Source organism: Ornithorhynchus anatinus, chromosome 6 (assembly GCF_004115215.2).
Source record: "Ornithorhynchus anatinus isolate Pmale09 chromosome 6, mOrnAna1.pri.v4, whole genome shotgun sequence".
In the NCBI taxonomy this organism is placed as follows: Eukaryota; Metazoa; Chordata; class Mammalia; order Monotremata; family Ornithorhynchidae; genus Ornithorhynchus; species Ornithorhynchus anatinus.
In genome coordinates, this window is record NC_041733.1 from 13,615,101 (window position 1) to 13,630,287 (window position 15,187).

Here is a 15,187-nt window from a genome sequence, read left to right on the forward strand (position 1 = left end):
CACATCTTTGGTTCTTGGCTGCTATCAGTTTACAATAAAAGATAAATAGGGAGATTAGGGTATTGATCGAGCACTTACCCATGCAGAGTGCTGTACTGAGTGTCACACAGTCACACAGCTGACAAGTGGAGGAGCCAGAATTAGAACCCACGACCTCTCACTCCCAAACCTGTGCTCTTACCACTATGCCACACTGCTCGGTCGGTCACTTGTATTTACTGAGCGCTCACCGTTCATTCCTTTATTGAATCGTAGGTACTGAGCAACTTACTGTGTGCAGAGCACAGTGCTAAGATCTCGGGAGAGGACAATAGAACAATATCGGAGTGGATAGAGCACGGGCCTGGGACTCGGAAGGTCATGGGTTCTAATTCCTCCTCTGCCACTTGTCAGCTGTGTGACCTCACTTCACTTCTCTGGGCCTCTGTTACCTCATCTGTAAAATGGGGATCGAGACTCTGAGCTCCATGAGGGTCAGGGACTGTGTCCAACTCAATTTGCTTGTATCCACCCCAGCGATTAGTACAGTGCCTGGTAAGCATTTAAAAATACCATAATCATTATAATTATTATTATATAACAATAAACAGACACATTCCCTGCCCACAATGAGCTCTCAGTCTACAGAGTGAGATAGACATGTGAGCCCATTGTTGGTTATGGATTGCCTTTATCTGTTGACAAATTGTACTTTCCAAGCACTTAGTACAGTGCTGTGCACACAGTAAGCGCTCAATAAATACGATTGAATGAATTAATATAAATAAATTACAGATAAGTACATCAGTGCTATGTGAGAGGCACTGGGTCCACCTCAAGCCTTTCCTGAAGGTGCCACTGTTTCGGGGTGGGGGGTGGGGTGTGTGTGTGTGTGTGTGTTGGTGGGTGAAGGGGTGATCTGCTCTGCTGAATCACACATCCATCAATCAATTGTATTTATTATAATGATGGTGTTTGTTAAGCGCTTACTATGTGCCAGACACTATTCTAAGCACTGGGGTAAATACAAGATAATCAAGTGGTTCTACATGAGGCTCACAGTTTTCATCCCCGTTTTACATATGAGGTAACTGAGGCCCAGAGAAGTTAAGTGACTTGCCTGAAATCACACAGCTGATTAGTGACGGAGCCGGGATTAGAACCCACAGCCTCTAACTCCCAAACCCATGCTCTTTCTACTAAGCCATACTGCTTCTCTATTGAGTGATTCCTGTGTGCAGAGCACTGTACTAAGCGCTTGAGAGAGGCCAATATAACAATATAAAAGAGTTGATCAGGGTTGGGTTCTGCTTGGGCTGGCAGGGGGACCCACGCAGGATCTCACAGGCACAGATGAAGAAGGGAAGTTTGGGCGATTCTCCCACAATTTGCAGTGGGGCAGTAAGATCCAGCCTCCCGACCCTCAAATCCCAATTCCGAAAGGGGTGTAAATTGTGGGGAAGCGAAGCTTGGGAAGAACTGGGGCAAGACATAAGGGCAAAGTGGGGATTTTTCCTCTTTCGGTCCCCATCTTGTAGACTTTCATTCCTGAGACAGGAGAGGTGATCTGTGGAGAAATCCAAGGCAGGTTCATTATGGTCAGGGAATGTGGCCGCTAATTCTGCTATATGGGATTAAAACATTCCACATCTTTGGTTCTTGGCTGCTATCAGTTTACAATAAAAGATAAATAGGGAGATTAGGGTATTGATCGAGCACTTACCCATGCAGAGTGCTGTACTGAGTGTTTGGGAGAGGACAATACAACAGAGTTGGTAGACACATTCCTTAGAGAAGCAGCGTGGATTAGTGGAAAGAGCACGGGCTCGGGAGTCAGAAGGTCTTAGGTTCTAATCCCGGAGCTGCCATTTGTCTGCTGTGTGACCTTGGGCAAGTCACTTAACTTCTCTGGGCCTCGGATACCTCATCTGTAAAATGGGGATTAAGACTGTGAGCCCCATGTGGATAACCTGTAACTTCCCCAGCGCTTAGAACACTGCTTGATCCAAAGTAAGTGCTTAACACAGTGATAACTCACATTATGGGCCTCACAAAATAGTTGATGAATCTAAGCTCCTTGAGGACAGGGAATGGGACTTTGGCTTCTTTTGCATATTCTTCAAGCACTGAATACAGTCCACTACCCCCAGCGGGCATTGGATAAATCTTGCCCCTGCTGAGGATGATGATGTTGCTTTGGAACGAGGGCCATATTAAATATAGCAATGAGGGTGATCGTTTCAGTAAACTATTTATTGAGTGCTTACTATCTGCAGAACATGGTGCTAAGTGCATTACAACATTAAACAGCTCCAGGGCCATGGCCCGCAAGGGCACGCTGAAACAATTTAGAGGACCCGGCATCCTCACAGCAGCCCACTCTGACTTTGCCCTCTCCCCATGCTTACCTCCCTCCTGGCTTCTGCTCTAGTCTAAAAATAGTTCTGGTGGCCTGGGATGGGAATGGGAAAAATGATCTTCTCCCTCTCCTCCACCAACCGATTTTGGCCTGGAGAATAAACTCAACTGCCCTGGACCATCAGTGCCTTAGCCTAGGGCTGTTTAAGGCGATTGCTCCCATAGAGCTTCCCCGACATCATGGTGTTTGCTGGTTGGGATCTCAATGGCAGAGGGAACCCCAGAGCTGGAGGACTGAGGGTTTGGACCAAAGTGCAGATTAGGACCCACAAAGAAAAGGGGGTTCTGGAAGGCTCTCCAGATTTTTACCATTTTAAAGAAAAGAGAGGAGCCTCTGATCTCCATATCCAGAGGAAAATTGGACACACCTGATGGACCTTTACTGCCTGGAATGAGTTCCAGGCCCTCCTGCTAATCACCTCCCTAACTCATTCATTCATGCATTCATTTATTCAATCGTATTTATTGAGCTCTTCCGGAATGCAGAACACTGTACTAAGTGCTTGGGAGAGTACAATACAGCAATAAACAGTGACATTCCTTGCCCACAACAGGCTTACAGTATAGAGTGGGGGAGGTAGACGTCAATACCTTTGCTGCAGTGTCCGTGAGCAGCTCTGCTTAGGTGCGTGTCCAGTAGCTCCTGTAATGCCCTGAGTGACCATGAACTCTTTACTCTAATGATAATAATAATTATGATACTTGTTAAGCACTTACTATGCACCAAGCTCTGTTCTTGGAGCTGGGGAAGGTGTAAGTTAATCAGATTGGACCCAGTCTCTGTCCCACATGGGGCTCACAGTCTCTATTCCTGTTTTACAGATGAGGTGACTAAGGCACAGAGAAGTGAAGTGATTTGCCCAAGGTCACACAAGTGGCAGAGCTGGGATTAGAACCCGTGACCCTCTGACTCCCAGGCCCGTGCTCTATCTACTACACCGTGATGCTTCTCAGAAACAGCCTCTATCGGGATAAAACTCTCCCAGAAATGCCTCCCTCCTTCCCTCCCTCCCCTCCTATCTATTTTGCTGATGAATGTCTCCTCTCTCCCAGTTTGCCCCAATCAACTACCACCTCATGACTTAGTAATAGTGATAATGATTATCACTTTGGTATTTGTTAAGTGCCTAGTACAATGTTTGACATTGTAAGTGCTTAATAACATTAAAAAAGAAACACTTATTATGTGTCAAGCACTATACTAAGCACTGGGGTAGATAGCAGTTAAGCCGATCACAATCCCTGGCCCACAAGGGCTTCGCAGTCTAAATAAGAGGGAGATGGGTTTTTAATCTCTGTTTCACAGATGACGAAACTGAGGTCATCTGTAAAACTGAGATGCCCAAGGTCACACAGTGGGCACGTGGTGGAGCTGGATTAGAACCCAGGTCCTCTGACTCACAGGTCCATGCTAGGCCATGCTGCTTCTCAACTACACACATCTATTTCCAAACACCTGAAGCACGTCTCTGTAAATCTCCTAAGCACCCACTCACCTACTTATCCAATTTCCTTCTTCTTCTGGTCTGTAAATTATTTTTATGCCTTCCTCTTCTGGTAGATTGTAAACTCCTCAAGGGCAAGGATCAGGTCTGCTAACTCCATTAGTGCTTTGCCCAGTGCTCATGGCATAGTGGATAGAGCTTGGGCCTGGGAGCGAGAAGGTCATGGGCTCTAACCTCGGCTCTGCCACTTGTCTGCTGTGTGACCTGGGGCGAGTCGCTTTACTTCTCTGGGCCTCAGTTACCTCATCTGTTAAATGGGGATTGACACTGTGAGCCCCATATGGGAAGGGACTGTGTCCGACCCGATTTGGCTGTATTCATCCCAAAGCTTAGTACAGTGTCTGGAACATAGTAAGGACTTAACAAATACCACAATAACTGTTACTAATAAATACTACTGATTAATTCTCCATCTCTCACTTTCTATTAATAAAATTATTTCTGGATTCCCCATACCTAATCCCTCTCACTTCCCTTTTCTCCTCAATCCTCTATCTTCCACTGCTTCTCCTTTCTCCCTGCCCTCTGTCGGTTAATGCCCTTCGACTTGGGTCTATCATTTTAGCGTATTCCCTCCCGCTTTCTTTGCTCTTAGTATTTCTAGGCAACTGCCCCTCTCTGGAATGCTGAGATTCACAGGGAATTGGTTCCTGATTCCTCTTAATGATCGAGGAGGCTGGGTCGGGGGTGTTTTCAAGTGACGTAGGCTGGCAGCTTCCGATGTCCCCTCTTGACAGTACCCGATACTAGCCAAGCAGCCATATGGAGCAGGCTAGTTGTAGTGGATGGAAAAAGCCAGCAGGCTCCTGGTTTTGTGTGAGGGCCAGACTCCAAAGGACAGCAGGAGAGAGCCATGGAACGGGAAAGGAAAAACACAAATGAGGGGAGCTCTCTCATGAGATGGGATGCACAGATGGCAGGATGTCCCATAGACAGAATACGTGGAATTCCCGCCTTCTGGCCCCATTCCCTCCCCTGCTGGATCCTCAACTGGTGGCCCAGCTGGCCACTGGAGGATTAATAGTCTCTCCATGCCATGGGTATGAGCCACAGCAGGATCAAATAACAAAGCTGCCCCATCCCCACCCAGACCAGCCCCTCCCCTGCAATCATTCTCTCCTTCCCTCCCTTCTTCTCCCTGATCTCAACATAATAATAATAATAATGATGATGATGATGGTATTTGTTAAGCGCTTACTATGTGCAGAGCACTGTTCTAAGTGCTGGGGTAGATACAGGGTGATCAGGTTGTCCCACGTGAGGCTCACAGTCTTAATCCCCATTTTACAGATGAGGTAACTGAGGCACAGAGAAGTTAAGTGACTTGTCTAAAGTCACACAGCTGACAAGTGGCAGAGCCGGGATTCAAACCCATGACCTCTGACTCCCAAGCCCGTGCTCTTTCCACTGAGTCACGCTGCTTCCCAACATCCATCACACATCCTGGTGGCACCTTTCATTCATGCATTCAAGTGTATTTATTGAGCGCTAAGTGTGTTTGGAGCTTTTCATTCATTCATTCATGCAATCGTATTTTTGAGCGCTTATTGTGTGCAGAATATTGTACTAAGCACTTGGGAGCATACAAAACAACAATAAACAGACATATTCCCTGCCTGCAATGAGTTTACAGTCTAGAGAGGAGGAGACAGACATTAATATAAAAAAAATTACAACTATGTTCATAAGTGCTAGAGGAAGCAAGTCAGAGCGACGACGCAGAAGGGAGTAGAAGAAGAGGAAAGGGGGTACACTGTACTAATCGCTTGGAAGAGTACAATAGAACAATAAAGAGACACATTCTCTCCCCACAGTGCTAGTTACTCATCCCTTTATGGGGTTCTCAGGGGTTAACTGAAGGTGTTTGGATTTGGAGCTCACGGGGGAGGAGAGTGTGGTGCAAATTTATTATATATAATTTATAATTCTTTATTTTAATGTCTGTCTCCCCCTCTAGGCCGTAAGCTCATTGCTCTTAGTAAGTGCTTAACAGATATCAAAAAAAAAACCCAAAAAAACATTGTTCCCTATATGACTGACAAAAAAACACTGAAAATCAGACTCATGACCCATGGGAGCTACAGGCCGGAGTGCATCTTCCAGGCTCATGTAAGCCCTATATAAGGGGAATCGATCAATCGGGGAATCAGTCAGTGATATTTATTGAGCACTTACTGTGTGCAGAGCATTGTACTAAGCACTTGGGAGAGTACAATATAGCAGACACATTCCCTGCCCACATTGAACTTACATTCTAGAGGAAGATTCTTCTCTTTCCACACTAGGAAAGGACACGTTTCCAATTCTCTAGCTGTAAGCTCTTTAAGGGCAGGGAACATGTCCACTAATTCTGCTGTACTGTGTCCTCCCAAGAGCTTAGTAGACTGCTCTGCACACAGTAAGTGCTCAATAAATACCACTGATTGATTGAGGGGAGAATCCAACTTAATGTAACCGTGAGTCCGATTACGAATCCAGGAGGCCCAGTAGCCCAGTTAAGAACCCCCAGTCTCAGAATAGTCTTGCACTTCTACTTCCCTACAATTCTTAGGTCCCTCAGTAACGGTTCAATTCCAGCTCAAAGAACATTTTAGGATTTGGGATGCAGCATGCCCTAACGGAAAGACCACAGGCCTCGAAGACAGAGGACCTGGTTTCTAATACCTGCTCGGCCACTTACCTGCTGTGTGACTTTGGGCAAGTCACTTCACGTCTCTGTGCCTCAGTTTCCCCATCTCTAAAATAGGGATTCAGTTCAATACCCGTTCTCACGTCTAGACTGTGTGCCCTATGTGTAACAGGAACTGTGTCTGTCTAACTTGTATCTCCTTCAGTGCTTGGCATAAAGTAGAGAAGCAGCATGGCTTAGCGGAAAGAACCCGGGCTTGGGAGTCAGAGGTCGTGGGTTCTAATCCCGGCTCTGCCACTTATCAGCTGTGTGACTTTGGGCAAGTCACTTAACTTCTCTGTACCTCAGTTACCTCATCTGTAAAATAGGGGTGAAGACTGTGAGCCCCACGTGGGACAACCTGCTTACCTTGTATCTACCCCAGTGTGCTTAGAACAGTCTTGGCACATAGTAAGCGCTTAACAAATACCATAATAATATAGTAAGCACTTTTAAAAACTACCACAATTATTATTATACTTATTATTATTATTAGGGGTGCTTTAGGGACCTGGGGCTGCCATGAGGGTTTGGGAAGCGGATGAGATTCAAGAGGGGACAGGTGTCATCTCTGGGGTGATGGAGGCACTGGGGATGGATCTGTGGGAGTCTTCTGTGAAGATCAGGACCCCAAGGTGGGAACTCTTCTGATATGGGTGACTCTCTCAGAGCTGCCCTGAGCCTCTTGGCAGAGAGTCAGGGCAGAATATGAGAGAGAGAGAGACAGAGAGAAAAGGAGTGAGGAGGAGGGAGAAGGGGGAAGAGATGGAGAGAGGAGAGAGAAGAGAGCAAGAGAGAGGGGTCCTGAGAATACTTGGTGGTGGTTTCTCCCTCCCTCCTCAAAGATGAGGGCCAATTCCAGCAAGGCACAACTGTGATCCTCAAAGACTCCCTGCCTGCATAACCCACTTGCAGCCTGGCTGAACCAGTGTATTTTTAGCCTGTTGACTCAGAATCCCTTCAGGAGGTGGCAAGGAACAGGGAGAAAGAGGAGGAAACCCACAGTCTTTGATGTGCTCCGGGCCTGGAGAAGCAGAAGGGATTGTGGAAGTGTGTGGCTCTGTGGATTTCAATTTTTGATTGCAGGGAAAGGGAGAGAACAAGGCCAAGAGTACTGTCTACAATATCATTCTGGGGGAGAAGGGGAAAGGTGGGGTGCCCTGTGGGGATGATTCTGCTAGATCATAGTGGTAGGGAGCTTCTCCATCGTAGATCCATCTGTTTCACAGAATGAGACCGGCCAAGACGCGCAGTGCTACCGACCTACTTAACCCTCAGCCTCACTCTTCCACTCCAACCCTCTCTGCCCTTCTCACCATTACCTCCCTGTTGGAGCTGTACAGAAGCCTGACTCAAAAACTCTCCAAGCAGAAAAAGGGCAAGATCCACAAGGGTGACCAGCTCCTCTTACCCACTGGAAGCTGGGAGGTTGGGGAGGGGCTGGGGAGAGAGCTGTCTGAGCTCAAGCTCAGGAATGTAGGGGGTGGAACAGAACAGATGGTCACCCAAGGACTCATGCTGTGATTGTTATTGTTGCTGAATATTTATCCAGCACCCACAGCATGTTTGACACTTTATACAACACACATACACACACACACACAGTGTTGTCTCAGCCCTCCAGGGATCTTCAGCCCTACTGACCCCGACCCTTCAGTGGATGAGATTACCAAACCAGTGCACTCCAGGTGACCGAAGGCCAGAGAGCCAATTAGCAATCTCCAACACCTGGATTTATTTTGAATTAGTGACTATGAGGCAGGAAGGATTGCTTCCCACAGGGTTTAGTGCAGTTCCTGGTTCCATTTCCCCAACAGTCCCTCTGTAAGGCAATGAAAAGCTGGGGTTACTGAGTTGTTCAGGGGTTGGATCTTAGCAGAATTTGTACTCATCACTCCAGTATTTTCCAGTGCTGCAGCTGGTGAGCTCTGGCTGAAGGTAAAAACAGCAGACCAGAGAAAACACCAGCCACTTCAATATGGCTTTAGTGACTTTGGAAAGGGCTGGGGTCCAGATGCTGGCTCTATGGAGATATAATAATAATAATAATAATGTTGGTATTTGTTAAGCGCTTACTATGTGCAGAGCACTGTTCTAAGCGCTGAGGTAGATACAGGGTAATCAGGTTGTCCCACGTGGGGCTCAGAGTCTTAATCCCCATTTTACAGAAGAGGTAACTGAGGCACAGAGAAGTTAAGTGACTTGCCCACAGTCACTCAGCTGCCAAGTGGCAGACCTGGGATTCGAACCTGTGACCTCTGACTCCCAAGCCCGGGCTCTCTCCACTGAGCTTATCTTGTATCTAACACAAGGCTTAGTATAATGCTTGGCACAAAGTCAGCACTCTGCATGTACCACCTTTATTAACCTCCCTATCAGAGTAAAGAACAGGAAGGATTCTTTACTGTTATACTGTGCTCTGCCAAGAGCTAAATATAGTGCTCTGCACACAGTAAGTGCTCAGTAAATTCAACTGAATGAACAACTCCAAGTCCAAAGAAAAAACGTTGTAACCAAGGAACGAGAAAGAGGACTAGAAATAGGGAATCTAAGAGAGCAAGTAGACGCAGTTAGGCTCCCTTGACAATTGGGGAAATTCGTCAGGGCCCTCTGGAAAAGAACCAACTTCAAATCCCAATCCAGCTTCTTCCAGCGGAACCCCAGAGGGAATTCTCACATGTCCAGAAGGCTGGCGGTGTTCCTCTACCTCTCCCTTACTGGATTGTGTGATCATCGCAGAGAGGAAAACATCTTTTCTTTCATCGCTCCTTGTTTTCTTCTTCTAGAAGACATTCTTCCTCAAAACTTTAAGTAAGGGAATTCTCGTTAAGTGAAGCACCTTGACTTAGAGGAAAGAGCACAAGTTAGGATTCAGGGGGCCTGGGTTCTAATTCTGGCTCCATCACTGTCTGCTGTGTGACGGTGGGCAAGTAACTTAACTTCTCTATGCCTCAGTTACCTCATCTGTAAAATGGGGATTATGACTCGGAGCCCCACGTGAGACATAGACTGTGTCCAACTTGTATGTACCCCAGCAGTTAGTACAGAGCCTACACATAGGAAGCACTTAGCAAATACCATAAAAACAACAACAACCAAAAGAAAACCTGTGACCCAAGGAACATTGCAGTTCCGCACTTCAGGAGGTGCCTGTGCGGAATGAAAGACGTGAAAACCCAGTACTTGGCATGGATTTGAGCTGGACCCAAAGTGGAATGGGAACATAAAGTGGAGCAGGAGCATAAACTAGAACAGACACACCCACTGGCCTTACTTCCTAAAAATAAAGTCTTGGATGCCTCAGCCCCTTGGCAGTCCAAATTTTGTGCAGCGTGGGAAATAGAGGAAGGGGCGTGGGGGGGTGGGGAGGAGGGGAAAGGGAGAAATTCCTTCAAAGCAGGATACCAAGGATTGATTCCGCCTTCCGCTCCCCCCACCATCTTCGCCTCCAGATGAAGGTCCCACTGCCAGCATGGCCTAGTGGGCAGAGCACAGGCCTGGAAGATAGAAGGACCTGAGTTCTGATCCCCGCTCCACCACTTGGCTGCTGCGTGACCTTGAGCAAATCACTACACTTCTCTGTGTCTCTGTTACCTCATCTATAAAAGAATAATAATGGTATTTGTTAAGCGCTTTCTATGTACCAGGCACTGTACTAAGTGCTGAGTGGATACGAGCAAATCCGGTCAGCCAAAGTCCCTGTCCCGCATGGGGCTCACAGCCTTTTTCCCATTTTACAGTTAACATAACTGAGACACAGACAAGTTAACTGCCTTGCCCAAGGACACACAGCAGACAAGTGGCAGGGCTGGGATTAGAACCAACAGAGACTGTGGAAGTTTCCTGAACCCAGAGTCTCCCCTAAAACTCGGCGAATCTGGAAGGAAAAACAAAAAGGAGGCTGGTGGGGCGACACACAGATTTTCTGCATTAACGAGACCCAGCTGAGCTGCTGCAGAGCCTGGGGATAGAACAATGGCAGGAGAAAGACATCAAAAGCATCATCTGCCAGCATACCAACCCCCGGGGGGGTGGCCTGCATCTGAATTGACTTGCTTGGTGAAGGGGAGGGGAGCCCCATCTCTTCCTCCTCTCCCCAGCCTTGATTCCTGGAGAAAAAGGGGCTTGCTCCTGTTTGGAGGAAGAGGCTGGCGAGTTGGGAAACGATGGACACACCAGAAGCACTATAACCCTAGGCCTACTCATGTCATGTAGCAAGCAATAAGCTGACCAGTCAGAACTGATGTTGAAAGAGTTTCTGACCGCAAGGAGTGGGGTGAAGGCGACCGGGGAAGCAGCATTGCCTAGTGGAAAGAGCAAGGGCCTGGGAGCCAGAGGATCCCGGCTCTTCCGCCTCTCTGCTGTGTGACCTTGGGCAAATCACGTCCCTTCTCTGGGCCTCAGTTCCCTCATCTGCAAAATGGGGATTCAATACCCACTCCCCCTCCTACTTAGAGTAACCATGGGCTTTAAAGCACTCAATCACTCGCCCCGTCCCACCTCGCCTACTCTCCTACTACACACCCAGCCCACACACTTGGCTCTTATAACGCCAACCTTCTCACTGTTCCTCGATCTCGTCTATCTCTCCGCCGACCTCTCGCCCACGTCCTGCCTCTGACCCAGGACGCCCTCCCTCCTCATAGCCGACGGACAGGACTCTCCCCCTCCTTCGAAGCCTTACTGAAAACACATCTCCTCCAAGAAGCCTTCCCTGACAAAGCCCTCTTTTCCTCTTCTCCCACTCCCTTCTGCGTCATCCTGACTTGCTCCCTTTATTCATCCCACCTCTCAGCCCCACAGCACTTATGTACAGATCTGTAATGTGTTTATTTAAATTTATGTTCGTCTCCTCCTCTAGACTGTAAGCTTGTCGTGGGCAGGGAATGTGCCCGTTTATCGTTGCACTGTACCCTCCTGAGTGCTTAGTATAGTGCCCTGCACATAGTAAGCATCCATAAATATGATGGACTGACCGACTGACAACCCCATATGGGACCTGATGATCTTGTATCTACCCCGTTGTTTGGTACGGTGCTCGACACATAGCACTTAACAGATGCCATCATTATTATTTTTGTTATTACTATCGAAGTAGCAGTCTGGGCACATGACCATCCTAACCCAGCAAACTCAAAAAAGGGCTCCCACTCAAAACAAAGTTAGTGTCCGTCTACCAGCTCACGGACTCACTGACTTTTCCCTCTCCCAACTGTAAGCTCATTACGAGCAGGGAAAGTGTCTACCGACTCTATTGTATTGTACTCCCCCAAGCGCTTAGTACGATACAGCGCTTGGGGAGACGGCACGGCCTAGTGGATAGAAACACGGGCCTAGAAGTCAGAAGGACCTGGGTCCTAATCCCAGCTCCACCACTTGTCTGCTGTGTGACTCTGGGCAAGTCACTTCATTTCTCTGCGTCTCAGTTACTTCATCTGTAAAATGGGGAGTAAGACTGGGAGCCCCAAATGTGACGGGGACGGTGTCCAAACTGATTAGCTTATATCTACTCCAGCACTTAGAACAGTGGAACTTAGAAGTTAACAAATACCATCATCATTATTATTACAGTGCTCTGCACATACTAAGCGCTCTTTCGATACCATTGATCGATTCCTCTCCCCAGTTAGGCAGACACAGAGCCAGGGAACTGTATTGATAGCTGCCTTGACCTGTGCTTTTCCACCTTCTCTTCCTCCTCTTGCCTCTCCTCCCACCCCATTTGTTATTGTATATAGACTCCCCCTCCCTTGGTCACGCCACGTTCTCCACACCCTTGGCAAGGCTCAGCTCCCAGCTGCTTCTAGCCACGCATCACAGCTGTGAGCGTGGGGACATGGAGGACAAGGAGTCTCGCAGTGGGTTCAAGGTGACTTGGGCTGTAACTTCCTGGAGGACATGAATCTTTTCCTAAGCGGGAGGATGGTGAGGGTGTCATCTACTGGACAGAGTCCAGGCCTGGGAGTCAGAATGACTTGGGTTCTAATCCCAGCTTCACCACTTGTCTGCTTTATGACTCTGGGCAAATCACTTAACCTCTCTGTGCCTCAGTTACCACATCTGTAAAACGGTGATTGAGATCGGGAGCCCAGTGTGGGTCAGGGATTGTGTCCAACTCGATTATCTTGTATCTACCCTAGTGCTTAGTACAGTGGCTGGCACACGGTAAGCACTTCAGAAGTACCATTATTATTATTATTATCATTTAGATTGAAGCAGTGCGGTCTAGTGGTAAGAGCATGGAGGCGGGAGACCTGGGTTCTAGTTACGGATGCACCAATTGCCTGATGGGTGACCTTGGGTAAGAGACAACCTACCTGGGCTGCAGTTTCCCCAAAATCCTGGTGAAAAGGGAATTCAATGCCTGTCGTCCCTTTCTCTCAGCTCGTAAGCTCCCTGTGGGACAGGGACTGTGATTGATATAACTTTTATATCTACTACGGTGCTTGACACAAAGCATCGATTAAATCCTATCATTACGTTTATGGCATTCGTTAAGCGCTTACTCTGTGCCAGGCACAAAAAGGAATAAAATGCTTACTTGCTCCCTCGGTCCAGGTATGATTTTCCTTGAATTTCCATACTATTTTTCATCATAATCATACTGACGTTTGTTCAGCGCTTACTATGTGCCAAGCCCTGTGCGTTTACTCACTGAGGTGGAAACAAGGTAAGCAGATTGGACACAGTGCTTGGCCCAAATGGGGCTCACAGTCTAATGGGGAGGGAGAACAGGTCTTCAATCCCCGATTTACAGATGAGGGAACTGAGGCACAGAGAAGTTCAGAGACTTGCTCAAGGTCACACAGCAGGTAAGTGGCAGACCCAAGATGGGAACCGAGACCTCCTAACTGCCAGGCCCACGTTCTTTCCACTGGGCCGAGGTGCTTCTTGAATCATCATCATTCTGGCTGAAACCCATGAACTCTTCCTTCATCTGGCACTCCGAGGTCATGGGTTCGAATCCTGGCTCTGCCCCTTGTCAGCTGTGTGATTTTGGGCAAGTCACTTCACTGGTCCTCAGTTACCTCATCAGTAAAATGGGGATAGAGACTGTGAGCCCCATGTGGGACAGGGACTGTGTCCAACCCGATCTGCTGGTATCCACCCCGGCGCTTAGTACAGTGCCTGGCACATAGTTAAGCGCTTAACAAATACCATTATCATCTGTAGCCCTGGTTACTCTCAGTTTTAATTAATCAATCAGTAGCACTGCTATTAATAACCCGGCGCAGCATGGCTCAGTGGCAAGAACCTGGGCTTCGGAGTCAGAGGCCACGGGTTAGACTCCCGGCTCTGCCACTTGTCAGCTCTGTGACTGTGGGCAAGTCACTTCACTTCTCTGTGCCTCAGTTACCTCATCTGTAAAATGGGGATTAACTGTGAGCCTCACATGTGACAACCTGATTACCCTGTATCTACCCCAGCGCTTAGTGCTCTGCCCATAGTAAGCGCTTAACAAATAGCAACATTTAATTCTTTTTATTTTGTTACAGAGCTTAGCCCATAGGTAGCGTTTAATAAATACCATTAAAAAGAATTGAGCATCTGCTCTGTGCAAAAGTTCGTACTAAGTCCTTCGGGGAGCGCCATAGAGGTAAGAAAGATCACCTTTGCCTTTCCTTGGCACCTTAAATTCGACGGACTTTTCCTGGGCAGAACCTAAATTGGTAGTAATTCCTTCCAAGGAAAGTCAAACATATTTATGTCAGGAATACGTGTTTCCATTTAGGAAAAAAAAAGTGGTGGGGGAGGAATGCGTGTCTCATTTTTTCCCCCTAGGATGTTAGTAGCCTCATTTTCAGGCTAACCGAAGGTGGCTGGAGCATTAGATTGAGCTGCTGTAAGTAGGTTGTGTCTGCTGAGAGGTCCTGTCTCTGTCTTTGTCTGAGCCTCCTCATGGGCTGGAGAGAGTCCACCCTATTGACAGCATCCGCCATAGGGGACAGGAAGCCAGGACTTGCTTCCGCACCACCGTTTCCAGCCGGCCTGACCTCTGAGAATAGCCCGGGGTCACGGAGGAGCAGTGTGGCCTCATGGAAAGACCACAGGCCTGGGAGTCAGAGGACCTGGGTTCCCATCCTGGCTCCAAAACAATGACTGCTGCAACATCTTGGGTAAGTCACTTAACTTCTCCGTGCCTGTTTCCTCATCTGTAAAATGGGGATTAAATCCTACTCCCTCCTTCTTAGGCCGGGAGCCCCAAGTGGGACAGGGACTGTGTCGAACCCGATTAAGTCGCGGGAAGCAGTGTGGCCTACCGGAAAGAGCACGGACCTGGGAGTCAGAAGATGTGGGTTCTGATGTCAACTCTGCCACATCTGCTGTGTGACCTTGAGCGAGTCACTTACCTTCTCTGTGCCTCATTTCTCTCATCTGTAAAATGAGGATTAAGGCTCCGAATCACTTTCCCTGTGCCTCATCTCTCTCATCTGTAAAATGAGGATTCAGACTCTGAACCCGCTGTGGGATGGGGACCGTGTCCAACCCGATTATCATGTATCTACCCCAGCACTTAGAACAGACTTTGGTCACAATGTTTGTTTGGAAGGTGTTTCACTTACAAATAAGAAAATAAGTTAGAAATAAGAAATAAGAAGAAATAAGAAATAATAAG